The 27,992-nt window shown below is 33.5% G+C and overlaps 1 protein-coding gene across 16 annotated transcripts in view; it reads right to left on the bottom strand.

Annotated features, from left to right (window-relative positions):
* LOC143230363 (degenerin-like protein unc-105) overlaps positions 1 to 27,992 on the bottom strand; it is a 98,856-nt gene that overhangs the window by 48,956 nt on the left and 21,908 nt on the right. Inside the window, exon 1 of one of the 16 annotated variants that reach the window (XM_076463824.1) lies at positions 25,876 to 25,999. The exons of 13 other annotated variants lie outside the window; for them this stretch is intronic. The gene's annotated coding sequence lies outside the window, so the exon portion shown is untranslated. Of the gene's footprint in view, positions 1 to 25,875; positions 26,000 to 27,992 lie in introns of those variants that run through there. 2 more of the 16 variants (XM_076463815.1, XM_076463819.1) reach the window with 2 other exon arrangements.

Below are 27,992 nucleotides of genomic sequence, written 5' to 3' on the forward strand. Positions count from 1 at the left end.
ACTTAAACTTGTGACAAACCTTTAGAAGGTCTAAACAGTTTTTGTCTCTGGAATGTTTTTATTTCAGACTGGGATTTGTAAGACTTATTTAACTTGTAGTTATTTCACAGTAAAACAGGCCCAGCATAGCTAGGTGGTTAGGGCGTTCGACTCGTGATCCGAGGGTCGCGTGTTCGGATCATTGTTACGCCAAAACTGCTCTCTCTTTCAGCCGTAGAGGCGTTTTAACGTTTTACCATTATTCATTGGTAAAAGATTAATCCAAGAGTTGGCAGTAGGTGGTAATGACTAGCTGACTTCCATTTAGTCTTACATTGTTAAATTAAGGATGGCCAGCGCAGACAGCCCTCGTGTAGCTTTGCATAAAATTCAAAACAAACATAATAAATTAATTCACTAGCTTTTAATTTTATTTTTCACTGGTAATCATACCATTTTTACAGCTTTTTTTTACCTGAGATATAGTAGTAATAATGTAAGCGATTCTTTAGTTAGAAACTCTTCTCGGAGAGATATGTGAACTATCTTTTCTTTAATAATATTACTTTCATTAACAGTACTGAATGTTTTCTTTATTTTTCATAATTACATATCTTTATAAATATTATTATCCATTTGTTTCCTAAGTTTATGGATTTAGGACTAACCTAAATCTACTAAGTTGATCAAAATACAGAGTTATTTTTAGGAGTATTACCAAAAGTATCGTTAACAGCGAAAGTACCTAACTGATAAAATAATGTATTCTAATCTTTATAAGTAAGGACGTAAGAAACGTATACTTAATTCATTTTACTGATTGCCAAGTTTATTTTTATTTTCGCTCTAAGTATACAGCTTGTTCTGATCGGAAGTTAAGATTAGTCTAAACTGAAGCAATTATCTTTGTGAAAATAAAAACACAAAAAACCACACTTCTAAACAACTGATGTGCAATTACCATTTAAGTTGCTAAAACCGCAACAGTTCACGGCAATAAAATATTTACATAAACATAAAATATTTTGTTAATAATTCACAAATTCACATCAGTTGCATGATTAGTCTTTGAAATGTTCAAACAAAGATATGATGGACATATTAGATTCCTTACCAACAAAAAAAAAGCATTGTAGAGGCATGTTATTTTAGACCGTTACACTGACGCTAGAACAGTCCTCTATTAGAGGTTGAGTTGTGACTTTAGATTGTTGCTTTTAAAATCGGTGCCTAGTGTTTAATTCAGCAATAATTTAAGTTCAGTTAAATAGAAGTTAACTTATGTTTTAAAATAACTGTGTGATTATACAAGTTCGTGAGTTTGATATGGCAAGTTTGAAGCACGCTTTGTCGCATATAATCATAAATATTAATGATTGGTAGTAATTATAAGCAGTAGATCGTTTTGATACTGGATCGGATTATTCAGCCAGTGTTTAGTAAACATTATCTCACACTAAATTACAAGTGCTACATGACCACGTGAATAAAATGCTTTGTAACTGTCTAATTGGACCCTCCACTTTGTCTTGGGTTCCTCCAGTAGTTATTACAATGAAAAAGAAGAATTTTAGGTCCTATGTTGACTACAGAAAGTTGAAACAAGCTTCAGAATCTGACTGCTATTCATTGCCTGATATAAGTGATATTCTGAATGCTCTTTCAGGGCTAAACCATTATTAGTACATTAGCTTTAAACAGTGAATATTGGCAGATACTTGCTGACATGGATAATCGACATAAAACTGCTTTCATTATGGATAACTGACGTTAATAATTTAAAATGACGCCTTTTGGTCTTAAAAATGCACCTGCCACCATTCAGAGACTTATGGATAAGACTTAAGTAGATGCAATTAAATATAATTATACTACTGCAACGGTTAGAATATCTGGCCGCAATCTGAGCTGCAGAATAATTTATAATTATAAATGATCAAGCTGCCCTGAAATGATTACAAACAGCTCTAAAGTTAGCAGTCAGACTGATGTGTTGATCGTCAAAATTGCAGGACTTAACATTAGTTATACTTTACAGAAAAGGAGAAATGAATAAGTTATCTAATGTCTTATCTAGGTATCCTACTGCTCCCTTAGAAGAAACTCCAAAAATGTACGTTGGTAGGTTATCATCTAAAATTGTTGCTTTTGTCAATGTTAACACTAGAGAGCAACTGGCTACTGTGCAAGCTAAAGATCATGAAGTACATATACGCTGTGAATAAATCCGGACACAATATCTTGAGCGATAATACGCATAAAGGCTTGCCAGCAACGGTAAATTCAGATCATCTATTCCTAAAACATTGTGGCCGGCAATGTTAATTAAACCGCATAATCATCTTACGGTTGGTAATCCAGATGTTCAAGAAACAATAGAGCATTCAAATGTGGTTATTGGCCTGGTATGGAAAAGGACATTAATAACTATGTGTTTTAATGTCATGTTTGTCAAACAACTAAATATGGTTAGAATCGACAAGCTGGATCTATGTAAAGTGCCTAACTAGTGGAATCTGGTTGGAACAGTTTGTTAGTTTAGACTAGGGGTCAACAAACTACGGCCCTCGAGGTCATTTTGTCCGGCTCGCCAGCAGCTAGCCACTTGGAAATAAAAAGTGACATTTCATCAGATGTCCGGCTGTCATAATAAAATAAATCACACCGATGGTCGCTTTAAGCTGGCAAACACAAGACGTTATGATAAAAAGAAACAAGGCTGTCACGCGCATTCTAAACCAATAGAAAAATTCTTCTTTCGTCCTTGCTGCCCGTTTATTCATATCGAGGCACGTATTTACGAAAGCATTACAATTTCGCAAACAAATGCAGACTTAACCCTCGTCCTATCGACTTTTCTTGTAAATTCAGCGGCTTAGGGTTACCGCTTCAGCAAGCTCATTTGTCTTAGTAGTCGGGTTATGCGTTTTACGAAACTCGTTCTTAAGTAAGTGTCGTGGCAAACGTACGTTTCAATATATTTTGTTTGTGCGTTCTTGGACCAGTACAATACGTTCTTCACAGCGTTCTGTGTTTTTCATTTTCAAATCCTGTTTTTTTTCACCCATCGTTATGGCTGCTTTTAAAAGAAGAAAAGTGGACTCTGAGTGTCGTGCTTTCAATGAAGAATGGGGAGAAAAGTACTTCTTTGTGGAAACAAAAAACCAGAAAGCTACTTGTGTGATATGCACCGAAAGTGTTGCCGTTTTGAAAGAGTACAATCTTCGGTGTCACTATGAAACAAAACATCTATCGACATATTTGAAATTTTCAGGAAAGTTCCGTTCTGAGAAATTTGAATCCATGAAACGTGTTTTTGAATCTCAAAAGAATCTCTTCACGAGAAAGTTTGCTGAAAATGAATCTGTCACTCGTACAAGTTACAAAATAGTGCATAGGATGGCAAAGCGAGGAAAATCTTTTACTGACGGCACCTTCATCAAAGAGTGTATGATGGAAGCAGCAAATGAGCTGTGTCCTGAAAAAGCCAATTTATTTGAAAGTATCAGCCTTTCAGCAACTTAAGTTGTACGGAGAGCAGAGGAACTTGGAGAGAACATCGCATTACAGATACGCCAAAAAGTAAGAAACTTCCTATGGTATTCTCTGGTACTGGATGAGTCTACTGATCTCTCGAGTGCGTCACAACTTCTCGTGTTCATTCATGGGATTAATTTGGACTTTCAGATCACGGAGGAGTTGGCATCAGTTTGCAGCATGCACGGAAGAACAACTGGAGAAGACATTTTTAACTTTGCAAGACTATAACTTTCAGTGGAATCATCTTAGAGGTGTAACAGTTGATGAGGAAAAAACATGGCTGGAGTAAAGAAGGTTATGGTGGGGCTGATTAGGAAACAATTGGAAGATCTTCAACTTCCAAGCGCTCTGTTCACACACTGCATCATACATCAGCAAGCACTCTGTGGAAAAGACTTAGATATTTCTGGCGTACTGAAACCAGTCATTTCTGCAGTGAACTTCATTCGGGACCATGCACTTAATCATCGCCAGTTCGAGGCGTTTCTTGAATAAATTGATTCGGATTTCTGTGACTTGCCTTATCACACGGCGGTGAGGTGGCTCAGCTGCGGTAAAGTCTTGTCTCGTTTTTATAAGCTAAGAAGAGAAATGGATATATTTTTTATCAAGAAATATAGAGCCGATCCACTTCTGTCGGATCCAACTTGGTTGTCAAAGTTGTCATTTTTGGTTGACATCACATCCCACATGAATGAATTGAACTTGAAACTTCAGGGGAAGAATAACCTTGTCTGTGATCGCTATAGATCACAGGGATTAAGGGATTTCGGAGAAATCTGTCATTGTTTGAAACACATTTGGAAGGAGAAAACCTCTCTCATTTTCAGTGTTTCAATGAGTTTCATGCTGGAATCACAGAAGATGTCAACCTGGAGTTTCAGAAAAAGATTATTGGTGATTTAAATAAGCATTTTTAGAGAGATTTTCGGATCTCGACAGAATCGAAAGTGACATTCTCCTTTTTCAGAATCCTTTTGATTGTGTCATTCATAACGTGCCAATAGAACTTCAGCTGCAGGTCATCGATTTGCAAGGAAATGACTTGTTGAAAGCAAAACACAGAGAGAGGCAACTTATTGAATTTTACAGTTGCATACCTGAAGATGATTTTCCAAAGCTGAAGCAGTTCGCATCTGGTATGGTATCAGTGTTCGGAACAACTTATGTCGGTGAACAAGCATTTTCAAAAATGAAGTATGTGAAGTCGATGGTACATCGATCAAGGTTGACTGATGAACACTTGAAAGCAATTCTAATGATTAGATGCAGCAATTCAAAACCGAACATTGAAGATATTTTGAAAGCCAAACGCCAATTTCATAAATCTCACTAACTTTTTTGCGGCTTAGTGAAATTCAGATATGTACTCACTATGTGCGATGTGACAATTGTTTTTGCTAATGTCACCTTCTTTGATAACCTTTTGGTAAATAAAAATGTTGATTTTATTTCTGTTTGTTTTTATTATATGTGTGTATTGCATGCTGCTCCCACATGGCTAATGTGGCATCCTAAACTTGGTGTTAAGTCTTTTACATAGAGCTTTCGTTCTAGCTTATGAGTATTGAACATAATGATCATGAGGCCTGCACTTCTCATTCCCCAAGTAATCTGGCCCCCTGTGAAAAAAGTTTGGTGACTCTAAACCAGGTTCTGAAACATATATATATATTATTTACAATTTATACATTTGACAGCTTAATTGTATATCTTTGGTTTGAGGAGCCAATATGCGCTGATGAGTCTTACATTGGTGAAATTACAGTACACAGCATAGTGTATGGTTAATGAAAAAATGAATTAGTCTTCTATATGATTCTCTTTTCAATTTCACCCCTGGTGAAAAAGGAAAACATCTTTAACCCATAGCTAACACATTTTCACGATAGGTTATATTTAATAATGGGAAATATAACAGTGTTAAGATTTTCTTTCAAAATTAACTACATTCTGAATTAAATGAAATCTTAAACAAATGAAAAATAAAATAATGAAAACATTGTAGCAACATGTGTGAAACAGAAAGATTAATCAGAGTTAGAGACAGTATAATTTCATGTGTCTTCATGTTATATTTTATATACGTATAAATAGGTTTGTGTGTGGGTTTTGGTTTTTAATTTCGCGTAAAACGACATGAGAGATATCTAATCTAGTCGTTTGTCATTTATCAAGTAAGGTAGCTAGTCATAAACATCCACCATCAACTACTTGGCTTCTCTTTTACTAACAAATAGTAGGATTGGCCATCACTTTATAACGTCCCCACTGCTAAAAGGGTGAAAATAGTTTGGTTGTAGAGGAGTTCGAACCTGCGACTCTCAGAGGAGCTCTCTAACAACATGGATATGCTAGATCGACCTTGTAAATAGAATACTTTATTTTTAAATTACTGCTTTTTTATACATTTCTCGCAAAGGAATAAATCGGCCTTGGATAAAGTTGGGTAGAAAATTGGGATTTGATGGTGCTGCAATAACCTTTTTTAGGCTCAAATGCAACTCAAAACATATCTTATACATTTTGTAAAAATAGTAAGTAAGGGTATACTTGTTTGTTTTGTATTTAAACACAAAGCTGCACGAAAAAGCTAGCTGTGCTCTTCCCAACATTTGTACCGAAATCCGGTTTCTAGCAATATAAGTCCGCCGACATACTGCTGTGCCACTGAGGTATATAAGCTAAGGTATATGTAAGTAGAATAACATTAATGTACATTTAAACAGCACTAAGTAAAGAGGGCGGGTGATAACATAAAACATTCACAGTGCCACTTTTGTTGTTTAACGAACAAACGTACATAAGACGAATTTGTTTGTTGTTGTGTTTTATCAAACATGTTGAGAATTTTTTTGAAATTAATATTCCTAGAAAATCATTAACTTCAGTACAAGTAAATAAGTATGTATACATATTTTATAACATGTTAGTAAATCGTAATACAAAGAGTCGTTCAGTAGGGTGTAGACGTGATTAACGGGCAAGCCAGTTTAATAAATATCAAAAAAATTCAACCACAATATTTAATGGCACTGCGGTGTAGGTGCTTTTAACCAACATTTGAAAAATAAATAAATAGCGAATATTTCGCTAAATAAGAAATCTAGCGTTTTATATTAAAGAAAAAAACTACTACACATGCTAAAATTTAATCATCAAGCTCAAATACACACATATATTTGTGCTCTTGGGAAAAAGTTAAGATATGGAATATTATGCGCACGAGAACTACAACTAGTATTACAGTTTTGTTTGACAGATTATTTGAAGTTAAGCACAAAGCTATACAGTGGGTTATTTGTGCTTTGCCCACCATAGGTTTCTAACCTAACCGTTTCTAACATTGTAAGGCTGGATCCACACCACTGTACTACTGTGGGGGGAGGGCTAATATTACACAAAATTCTTTATTTACATCTATTATTAACCGTATTACGTGTAAAATGCATCACAGAGGTGAAACTGGGAGTCGCTCATTATAAACTGTACTAAAATAACAACAATAATAAGTCTGAGCCGTAAAAATTGAAACTATAATAACGATAAATATATTATTTAATTCACCGTAAAAGCTGATCATAGTCGCTTACAGTTACACAAGTAATTACAACCATCCAAACAGGAATGAAAACGTGTACTTGAGACAAACACGAATATCATAGTTGCACTTTTCACTTATTTACAAAGCACTGTCATTATAAGGAACGTAATGCTAAATATTAAACATGTATATAGAGTTGAGTACGTTATATCAACACGATTTTGAATACAAAAATAAGCAATTTGATTTTGATGTTGATAGGTTTTTCGTGAATAGCATGATGTTATCGAAAAATCACTGATTTTGGAAAGGATATACAAAAACCTTTCCGACGCAAAATACTCGTATATTCAGATCACAAAGACGTTTTCAGATAGTAGGTTTAGAATCTCCTAGAGAGAGATATCTCTAACATTCAATGATATTGGAACTAAAATGAACATGGATCAAATTGTGACCATTCAGAAAGAGACTTACAACAAGTTGTATCTCAGTGGAAGTGCCGCATCTCATAACTAGTAAGAACTGCCGAACACGAAGGGTCATGGACCGGCATGGCCAGGTGATTAGGGTGCTCGACTCGTAAGCTGAAAGCCGCGGATTCGAATCCCCGTCACACCAAAGATGCTCGCCCTTTCAGCCGTGGTAGCTTTATAATGTGACGGTAAATCCAACTACTTGTTGGTAAAAGAGTAGCCCAAGAATTGGCGGTGGGTGGTGATCATTAGCTGCCTTCCCTCTAGTCTTACTCTGCTAAATTAGGGACGGCTTGCACAGATAGCCCTCGAGTAGCTTTGCGCGAAATTCAAAACAAACCAAACCACGACTAGCATATCTACTTTTATTTCTAATTTAATTTTATGTAAGATGATGTTGGGTCTATAGTAGAGTGCTACCCTACGAATCATTTGTAAGTTGATAATGTCATATTTAGTTGTACTTACAAATTAGGCTCTGCATGGCCAAGTGGTTAAGGCACTCGAGAATTGCGGGTTCGAATCCCTATCACACCGAACATGCTCGTACTTTCAACTGAGAGGGTATTATAATGTACAGTCAATCCGCTATTCGTTGGTAAAAGAGCACAAGAGTTGGCGATGAGTGATGATGGCTAGCTGCCTTCGCTATAGCCTTACACTGAAACGCTTTATTTGGATTATTTACATTAATGCAACAAAATTAATTTATCATTAGTTAAAACTAAAGCTCAGAAAATTAGCTTTTAGAAGTTTATTTTTATACAAAGTTTGTGTATGCATAACACTGCACAACAAAATTTTTGTTTCTTGAACACTGTTGGTTATTTCTTATAGATTTTTGGCTGCTGATCACGAAAATCACATCCAAATTTGCCAATCACGTACCGTTTCATCGAAATCTTCAGTTTCACCAGGACATGGCTGCAATGGAAAAACGATATCAGAGCAACTGGAATCCGTCAATGCTTGCTGACTACTGATGGACACTGTAACGTGATGCACCGGATATTGAATACAAACGAAAATCAGGAGCAAAATACTTTTAATTATGTTGAACTTAATAGCGTATTAGAAACATAAACGCAATTAAATACGTTATTGCCGGTAAACAATTAACTGTCTATTTCTCAGAGTTCCTACGTAATGAAGCAAAACCACTGTTGTGCAGTGTAACTTAAATAGCAGTTACACTGCTGGCCAAAATCTTATGGCCAATTAGCATAAAAAAATATACATTTTGCGTTGTTAGACTCAACCACTTATTTGAGTACAGCCTCGAAAGATGAGAATAAAAAAAAACGTTTTTAGTATTTAATAGGGAAAATGTGAACTCTATGAAATTAGACTAAATAGTTTAAGACCATACCAAAAAGGTAGGAAATGCCCAACAAGAGGTTTCAGTAGTGAGTTGCACGGCCGTCATTGCGAATAACTGCAAACATTCGCTTTGGCATGGTCGATATAAGCGTTTGCAGAAGGCTAGCTGGAAAGTTATTCCAAGTGGTGAAGACGGTTTCACGAAAATCATGCACTATTTGGAATTGACGTCCATTTCTATAGACGTCCCTTCTACACAAGCGAGGGCCCTCAGTCAATAAGGATGCTCTCTCCAACATGCCAATATAGCCAGCTGTTTTTTGACGCCCCCGTTTAACCTGAAGCTCCATTGTTTCATGGAAGAAGAAAACACCCCAGATCCTGATAGAACCTCCTCCACTGTGTCGTGTAGAAAATGTCTCCGGTGGGATATCCTTATCGTATCAGTAACATTGGAAGCCATCTGGATCATCCAGATTAAATTTTTTCTCATCACTTTTTTACGTCCCATGTTTGATGCTTCTCAGCACCAGCTTCTCTTTTAACTGAGCTGTTTCGTGGTGTGGAAGGAGGCGTGGCCTTTGAAGACACTTGCGGTTTTTAAAGCCTTTCTCTCGTAGATACCGTCTTATTGTTCTTGAGCTGCATTCTGTGTCAGTAAGGGCCTTAATCTGGTTCGACGATAGGCTGGTGTCTTGCCGGAAAACCCGTCGAATCCTTCTGCTCAACGCCGGCGAAAATTTCTTGAGCCGACAACTTGAAATTCTCGTTCCGTATCCCTCAGTGTCTTTTAAGAAATTTGCAACAGCAGTTTTACTACGCCCAATCTCACCAGCGATGGCACGTTGAGAGAAACCTTGCTTTAGCAGCTCAACAGTTCTGCCACGTTCAAACTCTGTCAACGTTTTAGCCTTTGACATGTTTTTACCCAATGTAACACAGGAGATGTCAGTGGAAGATGTTGACAACGCTAATACTTGAACACAAATGACTAAATTTCGTCACTTGTTTATCGATTAACGTTTCGTTTCAGTATGGTCTTAAACTTTTGACCGGTTAGTATTTAAGCTAATTTCATAGTGTTAACGTTTTCCCTATTAAATGCTAAAAATGTTTTTTATTTTTATTTTCCTTTTTCTTATTTTCATCTTTCGAAGCTCTACTCAAATAAGTGGTTGAGTCTAACAACGCAAAATGCATATTTTTTTCTTTATGTTCATTGGCCTTAAGATTTTGATCAGCAATGTATAAACATTATGTAAAAAAAAATTTGAATGTAGGTGAACGAGCTACACTTTTGTAGAAGAACAAACGAACACATACTAAACCGGTAAGTCGTGTTAGTATAAACGATATTTCTACAAATATTATGAATGTAATGGGAAATATTTTGTTTGTATGTTTTAACCCGAGGTCAAGCAATACAATTTATATACTCTCTTTAGCGTTGTAAGTCCATCCTATAAAAATAATCATTTTTATCTAACGTGAAGTAAAACAGTGATATTTTTTGAGACAAAGTGAGTTTTATCTTTAATCATAGAATACTTTTTGTAATTTATTTATAAAGCGAAATAATTAGAGAGTTAAAATACTAGTGATGTTCTTTTGTGTATTTGGAAAAACAAGTAAGTTTAAATGTACATGAAGTTTAGAAAGCTGTAGAAAGAAACGTGTAATGCCGTTTCTGATGTGACTAATGAGCAAAGATCATCGACTGATTCAACTGAAATATCCCAACTTTGTGTGATTATCTGACGTCCTCCAAAAATCTAGTCTTGATGTGAGTGTCCAAGCTGATTGTTTCTGACCTTTATAATTCTTAAATTTTTATTCCCAGATTGTATGTGTGCAATTTGCTAATAGTGTCTTAACTTTAGGCCGTCTAAAAACTCTAGTATTTCAAATAATATTAATGATTTATGTATGTGTTGGTGACGTCAATATCTTCAAGGAAAGCTTATATTTGACAAATAACTGCCTATATGCATATTCTTGTTTGAAATCAATTATATGTTTGTTAGTTTTATCAGCTTTTAGTAAAAATGACATTAGACCGTTTTATGTGTGTTTTGTGTCAGAAAGTCTGAAAGTTATGATATTTTAAGCATTAGCGATCAGTAACTGGTTTATTTATTATATTTAGCTGTATGGGCGATTAGTTGTTATGTACGATTTCTGAAACGTTTGGTATCCTACAGAATATGGTCTGAAAGAAGCTATGAACAGTTTAGAAATGTATTCCATACTTTTATAAGTTTTGTGTGTGTTTGGAGGTGATCAATGGTTAGTTAGAAATGGGCGAATACTGTAAGTAAATTATTTATTCTTTTTTATTACAGATAATTTTATTATATTAAAATATAGCTGTTGATGTGATCTGGTATAATAGTAATTAAATATATGTGAAATTCCTCCCTTGTAAAACACGTATAAATTATTTTGTCACAAATTAGTGAAAGAGTTATTGCATAATAAATATTTCATTGATAATGTAAATTGTTTTGTAAAGTAAGCTATTGTATGATATTGTTTTTCTAGGGAGATTTAAATCAACAGACACGTATTGTGTGCATGGTAAAATGTATATAATTGTGATCATGTTGCGTTAAATCTTGTTAACATGTTATTATATCACAAAAAATTTCAAATACTTGTTTTATTATTTAAAAAGAAAGTTTTAATTAAAATATCGTCCTTTTAGGAGATATAAATGAAAAGAACATTTAATGTCCTTTCTTTAGAACTCACCCTTTGTAAAACACGAGATAAAGTAGCATACCACAATTATTTTGTTCCAAACTAATGACAGTTTTAATTATAGCATAGTAAACGTTTTATTGACGATGTAATTGTTGAATAAAGTGTAAGTTTTGATTATTGTATGATACTGCCCTCTTTAGAACGATTTAATCATATAGTCATCTATCGTATGTGTCAGATTAAATGATATATGGTCCATTTCGGACAGGAAATTTAATTAACTGATGAATTAGCATTAAAAGTCCTTTTTATGCCGAATTAATTATAATTCATTAATTATAATGGATGAGGGTTAATGTCCTTTTAAGAATGACTTAATTAATTGATTAATTATTAACTATTGACGTATATTGTACGAGTCATGGCCATCTAGAAACATATTCCTTACTTTGTGGTAAGATAATTTAATTATTAACTAATAGATTAACGTCAACTGTTCTGTTAAGGATTAACTAATTAATTAACGTTAAGCATTCGTTGTAAGGTGATTTAAATATAAGTAATTTAATGAATCAGACTTAGCATCCATTTATGATGAATTAATCAAAAAATTATCGACATGATGAGACATGTATTGTACGAGTCGCGGCCTGAAAACACGCCCTTTACTCTGTGACGTAAATCATCTATCATGGCCGCCTGTCATGGCGGCAAATCAATGTCTCTCTGATAACAACATTTGGAACCATGTCCTCGTCATCTTTGATGACATCACACCTTCTCCAACATCAGTATTTATGTGTCACAGTTTGACGTCACTTCGCTTTTGAGGTGGGGGAGGGCTCTAAATACTAACCTCTTTAGTGTCAAGAACTAAACATTACTAAAACCATATGTACACAATCAGCTGCGTTTTCGTCTTTTTTTTACATATTTCCAGGAGGCTTTACTTTTGAGTTTTTTACATATTTTACTGTACAACATAACAGTAATTTTAAATATATTTGTTTTTCCACTTTATCAATGCTGTTATTTACATCATGGTATACCTACTTGAATTCTTGAAAAAAATGTCTCAGTTACAATCCTTATTTGTTTATTTGTTTTGAATTTCGCGCAAAGCTACTCGAAGGCTATCTGCGCTAGCCATCCTTAATTTAGCAGCATAAGGCTAGAGGGAAGGCAGCTAGTCATCACTACCTACCGCCAACTCTTGGGCTACTCTTTTATCTACAAATATTGGGATTCACCGTTAAATTATAACGCTCTCACGGCTGAAGGGGCGAGCATATTTTGTGTGAGAGGGATTTGAATCCGCGACCCTAAAATTACGAGTCGAGTGCCTTAACCAGCTGGCCATGCCGGGCCTGTTACAATCCTAAGTATTAATATTTTTATTTTTGTTTTATTTGCCTTTAATTACTGTCTTATATTTAAACAGTTCTACGAAAGTTCTACCTTTTTAACTACAACCTATAAACATTTCAGCATGTTTCTATGTAGAATCTATGGTTGAAGTTTTTGTAACATACAAATTATAAACAAACAAAACAATTAATTTAAAAAATCAAGATTTTAAAATGAATTTGTTAATAAAATGTTAGAAACAATTGATAGACCAATGCTCAATACCTGTTAACAATATATATATGTATAAATAAAAATTAAAATGCCCAGTACGAGAAGATGATGACTTGTCAGCAGCGCTTCCTCTCGACGTTTTCGTGTACATAACACCCCAAAGTGAAATTGAAATATTTAAGGTTAAGATTGCAAGAGATAATCTATCTCCGAAACAAAAATTCTAAACTGATAAAGACAGTTTTACAAGATAGTTGACTGTCTAAAACAACTTTAACAGCTATTCTGTCAATACAGTTACTTAAAAGTTGTGTTGAAGGTCCAGTACTATTTTTATCACAACATATATCCTTGCTAAAAAAGGAAAGAATGAGATACTGCAGCTTTAACTTGAGCTGCCAGTAAGCTGTTCATCGCTCTTTAACCCTCCCTTACCCGACATTCTTTCCTGTTCGCTATACAGGATGCATATATGTAAATAGTGAAAGCGAGGTTGAATATTTTAAACATGCAATGTATCATCTTAGAAAATAAGTAGTCAAACATAAAAGCGCGCATGCTCCTTTTCTGTCAAAGCGGAAATGACACATTGGCTGAACGAATATGTGCAGTTTAGAACGTAATAAAAATCTCAGGACATTTAAAAGAAAACACTTTGATGAAAGCTGAAAATACACAGAAATGGTTAAAGTATTAAAAGAGAAAAACAATTAAATGGCCAGTGTTTTTACCAAAATACATGGCTGGTTATCTGAATGTTGCTTAATTACTTATCTTACCCTTACAATACTTTCATGCTGAACGACAGTTCTTCTACAAGTCTGAACGACTCATTCGAAGTGCGATATATTCAGAGGACACTATGCAGGTATATAATTATGTAGTTTATGCTTAAAAACAAACACAACAATTTTCACTTCCAGGTATTGATAATATTATGTACTCTGCATCTAGAGAGAAAGGTTAAACATGGCTGCAATTAACATTTTCACATAAAGTCTCCTTTAAAGCAGCACTTTTATTGGTTTTGCTTTAAAATCCATTTTTAATATTTAATGGATAACCTAAGAACACTTAATAAAGAAGCAGTCTCAGGCTTGTCTCTCTTAATGAAATTAACAATGGCTTCATTAATAGGCTGTCAAGTAACCTCCTTCAATTGCCATATGGGTTCCAGAAATATCTTGTTTTTGACCAAGATGACAAAATTTAAATGCATTAAATTGTACACTGAAGGAGAATAATTTGGCAGAAGTGACAACTGCAGCCGTATATTTTGTTCGAAAACAACTTTTAAGTCTTTTAATGCAAAAACGGCTCGTTTGGGTTGAGAAAATATTTTACATAGAAGAGCGAACAACGTTTCGACCTGACAATGACCGAACAAGGTCGAAACGTTGTTCGCTCTTCTATGTACAATATTTTCTCAACCCAAACGAGCCGTTTTTGCATTAAATTTCTCAACAAGTGTAGTTTCTCGACATCGCTGAACTTTTAAGTCTGTGATGGCTCCAAAAGTACAATCAAAACATGACTAACAGCTCAAGCGCAAGATATCATGGTACAGCCATCCTAGTTTTCTTGGTATCAGATATTCTCAGATCCAGCTACCATAACTGTATCATCTATGCAGCAGGGGATACCATTCCAAAATGGTAAGAGGGGGATGGATTGAGCTTTGGCTTTCACTGTTGCTTACCTGGTCACTATACAAGATAATGTCTATATCATTTTGTGAAACAAGAATATTTAGTGCCAGTATTCTTCTGACTGATGTTGCATTACTTACAGGATGGTCAGCGCAATAACATGATTGAACTATTTTAGCAAGTTTAAACTAGCGTAGCGTGACTTCGGTTAGGGCCACTAGGTTGAGTGTAAACAGCAGCCAATGTGCTCCTAACATTACGGTGGGTGGTAAACATAACATTGGACTTGTCATCACGTGATATATGCATGTGAAGATGTGTTTAAACATATTTAAGGTTTAGTGAATATAGGAGAAACGAGGATCTTAACAGATCTTGCTGTGTACCATCCACTACAAATAAAACTATCAACTGGCCAATAGGTATAAACTTTATATAGTAGAAGAAGAAGAAAAGATCCTTTCATTTATTAAGATTTTAAGCATCACTTCAGCTTCTACCCTTCATCAGAAGAGATCAATCAGTGGCCAGAACTTTTCTATTACAAACCACAACTAGGAAGATCCTCAGACACCTTGCTAACAAGGATGTCGAGACCGAAAAATGGCATGATGTGCTTAGGGACAGGCATTTACATGAGGATCATCTTAATGACTAGGTAATAAATGTTACTTAATTAGGCCACAGGTTCGAACCTGGGAAGACTTGGATAATTTTATGAATGACTTAAGAACACTTAATAAAGAAGGCTCTGTCCTTTGAGTGGGCTCTGTACCAACATGACTTGAACTAACACTTGAAAAGAGGAACAAACAACTGAGGGTCAATGCCATATCTGAAAGAGGAGATAGCGAATATCAAGAAGGAAGTTCAGAGGGCTAAAAGAGACCATTTAGAAAATCATCACTCGTAGTATTCTATTCAGAACACCATTCCTTTATAGGTGCCATTTAAATACTGTATATATATATGTGTATATACAAGTATATCCAAAATTTTTACTTTTGGACGTTTTAGTTTGCATTTCATACTGTTTATCATCTATTTTTTATATCTTTCTTATAATTATTTCGAATCATAAGATTGTCTATATCTTAATTTTGTTTTATGTATATTAAATTACTTAGTTTGTTCTGAATTGTAGTGAAAAGCAACACAAAGAGCTATTTTGCACACCTATCTGAATTTTGAACTCATAGATTAAATAGTTAGGTAGCTTTTCGGCAACATTCATTTTCAACTGTTAGACTACTATTATCTGAATGAATAGTAGAATTTAACAGTCATTTTTATAATGCATCGATAGCCTCAAAGTATAAAGTGGGATTTTTGTGACAACGGGACGCGAGCCATGCATTCTAAGCTGGTGACTATTAAATCAGGCCTGACCCATATTATTTCGCAGTACATTTTTTTTACCTTATTGTATTTTGTTGTTGGCCTGCAATTATAATTTCATCTTATCTACAGCTGTTTGAGGAAAAATTTATACGCAGTCCCGTGTCATAATTTTAAATTAAATTGTGTACAATTTTCACCATATTTCGTTTTATTCTGTCTAATTTAAATATTTGTCTTGCGCATGATTTTTAGTGATGTTTTACATTGCAGTTAAATTTTGATTTTTACTTACTTATTTTTTCTACCACATAATATACGACTAACAGGGATCATTTACTATATCAAGAATGTTCCCACATATTCACTCTTCAGAAAAGTGAAAAATTAAATCAACCCTTTGTTTTTCAGGAACTTATCTATTGCTATTTTAAACTAAGATATAGTGCCGCTTCCATTATTGCTGATGGCAACTCAGTCTATGAGTCAACCACAATAACGATATTACTTAACTGGCCCCTGGCTTGTATTTTACAAACCTTAGGCTTGTGTCGTCTCAACCCATTTGTATTTGGAATATAGCATAGTGAAATCTAAATCCTTTATCTGATCGATCCATCATACAATCACGAAAACTTCCATAATATCACCTTTTAATCTTCTTTTCTGTAGAAAAATTAAGTTACCTTATTCTATCTCCATAAAATAATTCTTCCATCTTCAAAATCATTCTAGTAGCTGGTCTCTGAACCATCTCCAAGAACTCAATAACCTTTCTTAGATAAGAAGACAAGAATTGTAAACAACATTCCAAATGAGGTCTAACAAGTGAATTGTGTAAAGAAATAATCACATTTTTTATTTGGAATTAATATTCCTATAAATTATGTTACCTTTGCTGCTAGCAACAGAATACTGCTTTGATTATTTGAGTTGCTTGTCCATTACTATGTGAAGATCATTTTCTTCTTTCACGCTATTGAGATGATTTTCATATATATTAAACGTGTAATCCACATTATGAAAATCAAATATAGTATTTTGTATTCACTACAACTAAAGATAACTTGTCATATATATGTTCAAATAACCAATTGATTCAAGTAATTCTGTGATACCTCTACATCCTCAATACACTTATAAATACTCAAGTTTAATGCCATCAACAGAGTTTGTTAATTTAATAATAACGCGTATTAAGATAAATATAAAAAATGAAAGACTTGAGCTACTTCATTAGTAACAAGGGTCCAGTTTGATTGGACGCTATCGATAATACATAATAAATTATAGTTCTCATTACGTGTAATAGTAGGAAACATAGGGTTCTAGCCCGCTTAAAAGCAATCAGACAAATCCTTAAAAGGTAAAAAAATACCAAAATAGCTACAAAGCACCAAGAATCATCAAAAATAACCAAAAATACCCAAAAAGTTGTTAAAAATTCCCCTCCTATTGTTACCAGGGATCAAAATTTTAAAAGGCTCAAAATTCAATGAGACGAGTTCTTTTATTATTCTCACTATATTTCATACCTTTACAAACAATGAAAAAACGATCTATTTTATCTTCATTATCTTTTTCAGATAATTTTCTATTAAATCTATTAGTTAGAAATTCTTGGAATTCACCCCAGTTGTCTTCCTTTAGCACAGATACAATTCTATCACAAACCGAGTTTCAGTCACCTTTAATTCAAAGACAGAGTATTTAGTACCATCATATATTTCATTTACCTACGGATTTCAATACTAAATTGACCAATAGCGTTAAACATATTTATTGCTTTCACTTATATATTTTGAGAAAATGGTCTAATGCTAAAGTGTTAATGACACCTGGCAATATATATATTTTATCATCATTCGGGCTTACTGTTTTTTGTTAACTTGAATAGGATATAGTTTATGCTTTTTACTCATTATTAGATTCTTAGTTTTAATTTTTTTATCCATGTAAATAGTACTGTAATTCTATTTCTAACAACTTTTATCATCAGGTATTTCTAAAACATATATTTTCGATCTAAGCCTTACAAATTTACTCATTACTTTCCATTATTCTCATTTTTCATCTATTCCAGTTAGTAAATGTTTTTTTGTACTAACGGAATACCATAAGAAATATATATTGGATGGAGTGAAACATCAAAAACATTAATGTTTTCTTTTGTATCGTTGTATAAGTCATCTGCTTTTACTTCATAAACATAAAAACTAGTATCTTGGTATCATCTATACAGTTGTACTTATAGTAGGAATGGGTTATACGTGCAATACAAATTAAAATCTGAAACACATTGCAAACAGCATGAGCATTTTATACTCACACACACCGTTGAGTAGTAAACCAATCATCTGCAGAGTAAATAGCCATCAAAACAAATGAGAAAGTCGGTGGAGTAAGATAAAAAATTTCTCAAAAACACAAATTTGCCAGTTTGACTGAATAACATTTTTCCAAAAACATAAGTATTTTTTGCCTCCACATTATACAAATCTAAATGTGCACATAATTGAAATATGTTACCATTGCTAAAAGTATTTTATTATTTTTTACTTATAACATTGGTAATAACAAGTAATAACAAAAACCATTTTGCAACTCTATTAATAAGGTCACGACAAACTAGTAGCTGTATTCTATGACAACGAGCACTCTTTGTGAGTTGTCAAGTAATAACTTGCCCTCATATCACATGCGAGTGCACGATTGCTAACGTACATGCGCTACGCGATCAACCTGCAGCTGTTTAAGCTAGATAAACAAAAGTGGATTACATAGAATATATGTATCTAGATCCTAACTGCGATCTAACCTTCAAAATCGAAGTTTTCAGTTCTATACATTTGATGAACTAATTCTATCACAGCACTCGGTGCCAAAGACGAGAGTCTCCAAAATGATGAAGAATGCTACTGCTGCCAAAATTTTGACATTGCTTTACTTGAATGCTTTGGACTTAAAGCAAGAACGATAAGTTGTATAGTTTACCATTGCATTATTTTCAAACTAACTGTGACCCTTTGATACCTAAGGTTGTACTTGAAAGAATGCGATTTTATAACATGCTTTTCACGGAAACAAAACGAGGAAAAAAGGAAACATTTTATGTTGATATAAAGCAAAGAGAACATTATGGTAAGGTTAGTAACAGTAATGCTAAGTATAGAAACAAGCTTTAGCATTAATTCAGCTATAGAAGAGGCTGCCACATTGGCTAAATAAAAGAACAATTACAGCAAAGATATCAACTAAAACCAGCAATTGTCGAGAGATAGCTCTTAGTAAAGCTATGAGAAGTATAGACTTAGAGCTCAGTCACTCTCGAAACTTAGTACCAAAAGAACGTTATGAGATAAGGGTAACTTATAAATAAAAATTAGCAAGCAGAAATGAGAGGGTAACATTATAACACTAATTGCTTTTTGAGATGGTGCAACCTCAATATGAGTGTGGCCATCATTCTGCCCATTCCTACTTCGTGTTTTATTTTGAACTCTAATCCAATTATACACTTGAACTGAATTTTATTAGTAGCTAATCTTTCTAAATCGTAAAAAAATAAAAAATCACTGGTTTTGACACTATTTTTCCCCAACATTTAGCAGTCAGATAGCTATGATATTTCTCTTAAGCAAACTATGACTATTTGAGCTTCACGTCTCACTTCTGGCATCAAACATTACTTATGATGTCATGCATTTCGTTAGGGTTACGTAATTTGATTACATAGATGTATCTGTACTGGGGTGTTGAAACAAAGTTTAAAATAGAGAAATTTAGCACAAAGCTACACAGCGAACTATCTGTGTTTTACCCATCAAGAGTATCGAAACTCGGTTTCTAGCGTTGTAAGTCTGCAGACATACCACTGTGCCACTGGGGAGTAGGAATAAGAGGAACAGTGGTCAAACTCACGATTAGATTGCAGAAGTTCAAAAACCGTCAAATGTTGTAATGTTATATTGCCTATTCCTACCTTGTATCCTTACTGTTTGATACTCGCATTCCTAATTGTTGTTATTTATTTTAATTTTTTTTACACTTATAATAATTTTCACAATACTTTGGTTTCATGATTTCATAGTGAAAGTTACAGATCAAAGTTTTCGAAAGATCAGAATGCTCATACTAACATAAATTGGTCTATTTAATTTTATTTGTTTTTTATCCGTATTAATAGAAGATAACGTTTCGGTAAATGTTTTTTCCGGTGCTGTTCTCATGTAGTACAGCGGTAAGTCTTCGGATATGCAACGATAAAATCAAGGGTTTAGTTTCCCTCGGGGCCCGGCATTAAATTCGTTTTCAAGCATTTTCTTGAATTTACTCTGGGCGTTTGGTTTGGGTTTGTTTTTGAATTTCGCGCAAAGCTACTCGAGAGCTATCTGTGATTTGTTTGTTTGTTTGTTTTTTGGAATTTCGCACAAAGCTACTCGAGGGCTATCTGTGCTAGCCGTCCCTAATTTAGCAGTGTAAGACTAGAGGGAAGGCAGCTAGTCATCACCACCCACCGCCAACTCTTGGGCTACTCTTTTACCAACGAATAGTGTAATTGACCGTACATTATAACGCTCCCACGGCTGGGAGGGCGAGCATGTTTGGCGCGACTCGGGCGCGAACCCGCGACCCTCAGATTACGAAGTGCACGCCTTAACGCGCTAGGCCATGCCGGGCCCTCTATCTGTGATAGCCGTCCATAATTTTGCAGTGTAAGACTAGAGGGAAGACAGCTAGTCATCACCATCCACCCCCCAACTACTTACTCTATTACTAACGACTAGTGGGATTGACTGTCACAGCTGAAAGGGCGAGCATGTTTAGTGTAACGAGGAACCGAACCCGCGACCCTCGGATTGTAAGTCGAATGACTTAACCACCTGGCCATGCCGGGCTAGGCGCTTGGTCCTCTATAAGTTATAGGATTTTTATAATGTCCATTAACATAATAACAAAACTCATAAGTTCATATTTTTGACAAGCGTTTATATAATTTCAAAAGAGATCTAGATAACATGTATTAATATTTTTATTCAACCATTTGAAACGAAATAAGTTCTCAGTAAATATTATGACTTTATTATATCTTTGTCGTAAAATGCCACAGATATCTATCACCTGGATATATTTTTGTTTTATCTTTGGTTATCGGACTTTTGGTTATTCGAGATAAATTTTTGATAAGACAATAATGAGCATTGATGTTACCAAAGTTTGTTTTTTTTTATATAAAAGGTTAACATCTCGCTCTTCTTTATTTTCTGCTATTCTAAACGGGTAAATATTTTGTTTTTCATCATAATTGTTGACATTTTAGTGATAGCGTATTCATCATATTTTCTTATTTTGGAATAACATTTATAGTAATCGTGGAAAAGTTATTTGAGTGTTTTGACTATATTTTATATTTTGTTTCATTTTAATAAAACTGATACTTTTTACGTTCAGAATTATAAGTATCACTTTTATATATGTGTTTTTTTGGATGTCATCAAGTGCTTTTTTTTACATGTATTTTACAATATATTTTACTTTAATTCGTCACTTTCCTTGTAGGGGGGCTTTTCTTATATTTTACCAAATGCGTTTTAAAGATTTTCAATCCACATTCACAATCTACTTTTTCACTTTTATTTGCATGATAATAATCATTAACACATTTTTTACACAAAGACATAAGACCATCTTTAGTTTGATTAATTTTGTTAAACTCATTAAGAGGTTTCTCATCTTTACATACAATTTTTATATTCATCTATTTATCAGTAAAGAAGTTTCTAATTAAGCGAATACTTTGGTTGAATTTGAATAACTTTTTTAAAACAACGCATGTAATATTAAAGAAACAGAGGTCCGTCGTATATATCGAAAACGGGCAATTTTACATGATGTATATGGCTGTTATTATAACTTCAATAAGAAACCTTACTTTAATATAGAATTCACAATGAAATGCTTTAATGAGAAAATAATGTACAATTCATAAGAGACATTTTGTAATTTTTTATAAAGGTAAACGTATAAATTATTCAACTTTCGCTTGTTTGTTTGTTTTGAAATGTCGCACAAAGCTACTCGAGGGCTATCTGTGCTAGCCGTCTCTAATTTAGCAGTGTAAGACTAGAGGGAAGGCAACTAGTCATCACCACCCACCGCCAACTCTTGGGCTGCTCTTTTACCAACGAATAGTGGGATTGACCGTCACATTATAACGCCCCCACGGCTGAAAGGGCGAGCATGTTTGGTGCGACCGGGATTCGAACCCGCGACCCTCAGATTACGAGTCGAACGCCTTAACCCACCTGGCCGTGCCGGGCCATTTAACTTTCGCTAAAAGGATCTGTGACTATTTTCAAGATGAAAATGAAATAAGAGAAATTAAATGGGATAAAAACGAAAAATATCGAAATAATTTTATGGAATACTATGAGAAGTTAAAACCTCTAAACCGTCATGATAGTTATAAAACGTTTTACATAGATTCATTAATTGGAAAACCTATACATTGATAATAGATATGATGGATCAGTTAGAGACTTATACGTAAAACAGATAACAGCCCTAGACAGTGTTTGCAACATTTAGTCAAGAATTAAGTTTATCAGGATATTTTAACCATTTTACAAATACTTTATTAACTTTTTTCTAATTATTTTTCAATTTTACAAACTTCATATTTCTTATCGTGTTTAAGTAATTCTGGTTCATAGAAACTTCCTTCAATGTTTTTAATCTCATTTAGATATTTAATTTTATAAGTTATAGGAGCTGTTTGTAAAATCTGGGCTATAATGAATATCTTCTAGCTAAATTTGGAAAGGTACTCTTTTTAAATATTTCTTTATATTATAGAATTCTAACCTCATCACCAACTTTAAATTTTGCAGTAAAAGTACATGTATAACCTCTCTGGTTGACTCTCTGACCATTTGATATAGAAAACCACCCTGAATTACTTTATTTACTACCTGATTCCATACAATTCCAATTAAGGTATTTAATCTCCCATATTTTATGCATTATTCTTATTCATAAAATAAAACCTTATTTAATCAAGTAGTCTATAAAACAATTGTCATTTAGAAAACTTTCTACTCACGAAGCCCTTGGTTGTTACTCATACAGATTCAACTTTTGGGTTCCAGTTTTGTATATTATTATTCTCAACAAGAATAACACTTCTTTCGCTATTAAATATCTTTTAACATGAAACATCAATAATCTCAAGCTCTAACTAATAGTCTGTAATTCCCATTATATAATAGTCTTACATTTCAACTTAAACCCCGAATTCGTCGGTTTCATTCCTAACACTAAATATTAGAATAACAGCCACTAAGCTTATTCTTGATTCTATTGCATTTGTTCTTAAATCTGGCAGACTTAAATTAAAACTATTCTTTAACTTTATATGCTCTACACATTCTATTTCAAATGTCATTATTGTCGTAACTGTTGTATTAATTTATTTAATCCCAAGCTCCCTCATCACTATGCAAATTTAATTTAAACTGTCATTAATGAAATTCTTCATTCAATAATTCATTAATAAATTCATTCTTTCTTCCTCGAACAACTTGCTACCTAGCCTGCTTAAATGAAGCCCATCTTTATCATATAATTCACATACCATGGAAACTATTCTACAGGTCCAAACGGTTTACCTATTCTCTAAGCATATCGTTTATAATATTTCCTTTAAGCTTTGAATCCTACTAGGTAATTGATTCTCAAATCTAGTCCGAAGGAAGAGTCCAGAAAGGGACATATGCCTATTTGTATCTCTAAACCTTTGAAAATAATATTCTTGCAACTTAAATAGCTCTTTTTATTTCCAACTTCAGTCATTTGATCATAAATGCACTATAAATCTACAATAGTTTAATTTAAAATTATTTTTAATTCTTACTCAGTTCGATTGTGTCAAATCACTTTATTCTGCCCTTTTTTCACTTGTGAGTTATTTTCAAGTAAGTTCAGTCTCACTTTCAGTACTGTTTAACTTATTCGATTTCATTTGGTTTATATGAGAGTATTTGAATTACATTTCTAACAACTTTCACTTTGTTTCGTGATTTATTTTTCTTTTATTTAATTTTCTATCACTTTCACCTATATTAGGGGGATTTTCAATTCGTATTCGGTTTGATCTACTGAATTACTCAATACAATTTTGTGGTTTTTTTCTTATGAATTTGACTTATCATTTAAATATATTTCGTAGTAAATCTCACTTTTTATTGAGCTGTGTTTTAGTTTTCTTTCATTTTCGTTTTATATTAAGTTATTTTACTTGAAGCTTTTAGTTCTTTATCAACAACAACCCTACTCTCACTTTTCAAGTTCTGATTTATATTACATTCCTCAGTGAGTCAACGGTACGTCTGTAGCCTTAAAAGTTCGTGTTTCGATATCCCTGGTGAGTAGAGCATAGATAGCTCATTGTATAGCTGTGTGTTTAACAACAATCAAACCAATCATATCATGTATCTGATCAGATGTTCTGTAACAACTGCTATTTATAAACTTTCTACTCTTAAAACCATCTATATTCAAACCCTTGACTTCCATATTTTATTTCTTTAGTCCCAACAAACAAAAAAGTCTATTACTGTTAAACATTAATAATTAATCAATGAACGAATTCTTAGTTTAAAAACTTTAAAAATTAGTAAGAGTTTAAAGCTCTCTTCTGTAGCAATATTAACAAATAACCACTGCTAGTGTCTCAGATATTTCAATACCAATACCTGATTATTGATAAAATTGTATTGTAATTATATAAATAACTTTTCAGTAGCATAGCCTTTAGTTGCATCAATACAACGAATTGTTAGTAATGAAATCTTTGGTTTAGCAATTGAAGACCAAATCAATGATATAACCTGCACTTGTAATAATTGTAACAATTAATCAGTGTTATAGTCCTAAGGTGTAATAATATCAACAGCTCATCAGTGCCACATCTTTCTGTTGTCACATTGTTAATAGCTTATCATGGTCGCAGCTTTCTGTTGTAACAATATGAAGAACATAACAGGCATACAGATCTTAGTTGGAACTATCAGCACCTAGTTAGTGTTAGAACATTGATTTTAAAATACTAATAACTAACCACCAGTAAAGTTCTTTTTAAATGAATACCAACAAACAGTTAATAATACAAACTTTAACTGAAATAATACTAATAACTAATTAGAGTTAAAATAACTGACTTTAAAGAATTAACAGATTATTAATTATAATGTCACTGATACATAACTAGTAACAACTTAATTATAAATACTAACATATTACAATGATCACTTCTAGAAGGTAACATTCAGATACAAATTATTAGTATTAACAACTACTCATATTGCAATGAATTGTAGAGACAACTGATATGGGTAATATAATTTATCGTAAAACATAAATATATACAAAAATAATGAAGTTTTGACATTTGATGCCATTCTGTAATAAGAAATTTATATTATCTATATCAGTTGTTTATACAATTGGGTTCTTCGACCTTAAAATAATTTCTAGTAAGTTATACACATTTAAGAATGTTAGTAACTTGGTTTTAGTACTTTTATAAATGGTTTAAGATTTTAAATGAAAGCATCATCCTGTTTAATTTCAGATGTCCGAACATCATACATAAAATGTACTGTGTAGAGTTACTGCCATAAAACTGTCCGATAATCAGAGTAACTTGCAATTTGGACACAGATGTTTCTCGGATAAAAGTACTTACTGCGTGTATGAAAAGATGAGCTTTAAGTAACCGGATCGACTAATTAACCCGAACTTGTGTTGTTAAGTCTATTTAGACTCAGTTAATATACTGGTGTTTCTGAGTGTCATTAATACCAAAGTAGTTCTGTGTACATTCGGTCGCCCTCATGGCGCCAGTGATCTTAAGTAGCAGCTCTGTTTAAATAATCGTTGGATAGAGCTGAAGTACACTGAAGTCCTACTCTCTATCGGTAATATGTAACCTTATTAATATAGGCTTAAAAAACCTTAGTAACTTATTAACCATACTTTAAAACTTTTATTCCATTTTAAAGCTAAATTTAAACTTTAACTTAAAGGTAAACTCTACCGCAACGTTAAGGGAAGAAAGAGACGTCCTGTATCCATTTCCCTTATTCAGTACTTTACTGGTGCAAACAGTAAATATTTGTAGTTAGACTTAATGTTCAGCAGTTAACTCGTGCAACTCTGTAGTAACACAAGTTACTCGTTAGTATTTAACTGCTCTTCTGCCACAAAAAGAAGGATAAGTTGTTTATTCTACACAAGTTTAGCACATACTTAATAATCTAAATCCACTAAAATGTCGATTTCAATTGCAAGTCTGCATATTAGGCTATTTACACTGTGTCTATCGCAAGGATCAAACCCCGAGTTTTAGGTGTTATAAGCCCTTCAATTTATCACTATGTCAAAATTCTTTCTTCTTTTATTTTTTTTCACGAACACAAAACACAATAATATTTATTTATAATCAATGGCTGAAGAAGTAGCCATTCGTAAATCTTCTACTTAAAAGCATCAAAGTGGACATTCAATTACAGACATAGATGATTTGAATGTACAAACACTTCAGAATCAAATATATAATTAAGTGGACGGAACTTATTGTGTGGCAACTCTTAACCCATCACACTTATGTTCTCTTCACAGGTGAAAATTCATTCATGTTCACAACATGTCTCAGTTCAAATCGTGTACCCTTCGTTTGGTAGCTCGGAATATTATTTATTAGTTCATTACTTCTCTACTTGTAGTAAAGTAAAAAATATAAACAGCATGCTAAACGTAATGACGTGTTATTTCTAGGTGAATAGTTGCACGTAGGCAACTTTTGAACAGTGTATTAAGTTTACTTTTATTCACAACGGCGAATTTGTATGTTTACAAGATTTTAAGAATATGTAGCATTGTTTCTGCTGACCTATTCTTCGTAATTTTTCAGCATAGCAACTTTTTAAGTTACCAAAAATAATCATCAAGTTTAATCTATTATTCGATTCACTGAGTTAAATAGATTTCTGGAAAATCACCAGTAAATGTGTACATATCGAAATAATAAGATTGCGTTTTATAAATACAATATAAACTTCACCAGTGTATAAAACGTACACTTCTTTTGATTTGCCTTTCGAAACATAGTGGCGGGAAAGACATTGTCAGTGATTATTGAGTGTGCTTGCTGGTTATGTCACCTCTCAGCTCTCTTCCTGGTACCAGATCTGTCCCTCAGTTATCTGGTAGTGGAAGCAGCGAAACTAAAAACTAAGAGATATTATTTATACACATTTCACTAGCCATACATTCAAGATGAAAGAATTAACCAGTCTTTCATCACTGCCAGCCTTAAACGTCATAAGTGTAGTACATAACAATACGGTAAGTGCAACAGTTCCTGGCATTGCCACAAATGGTGACTATCATTGCTGTTACAACAACACGATGTAATAGCGTTTGACTATTCCCTTATAGTAAGTGTCGTGTTCGGTCCAGCATTCCTAGAGATAAAGTTGTATTTAATAATACAATGGATGCAGCCATTAACAGGTATACTCACTTAGTTTACCTGCTATCATTTATAGGTATACTCACGTATACTCACTAAACTACCTGCTTCCATCGACAGGTATATTCACTTAGCTACCTGCTGAAACGATTGAACTTTCTTAACTACCCATTGATCTGCACACGCAAAACACAATGATCTACTGTACGGTGTCATGCTAGGTTCCTTGATCATTAAACACTGCGACAGAACAAGTAGTGACTCCGACTTCCACCCTGACTTTAAAAATAAAAACCACAGATAAAACAAAAAATAAAATAAACCTTTAC

This window comes from Tachypleus tridentatus, chromosome 10 (genome assembly GCF_004210375.1).
Source record: "Tachypleus tridentatus isolate NWPU-2018 chromosome 10, ASM421037v1, whole genome shotgun sequence".
NCBI lineage: Eukaryota > Metazoa > Arthropoda > Merostomata > Xiphosura > Limulidae > Tachypleus > Tachypleus tridentatus.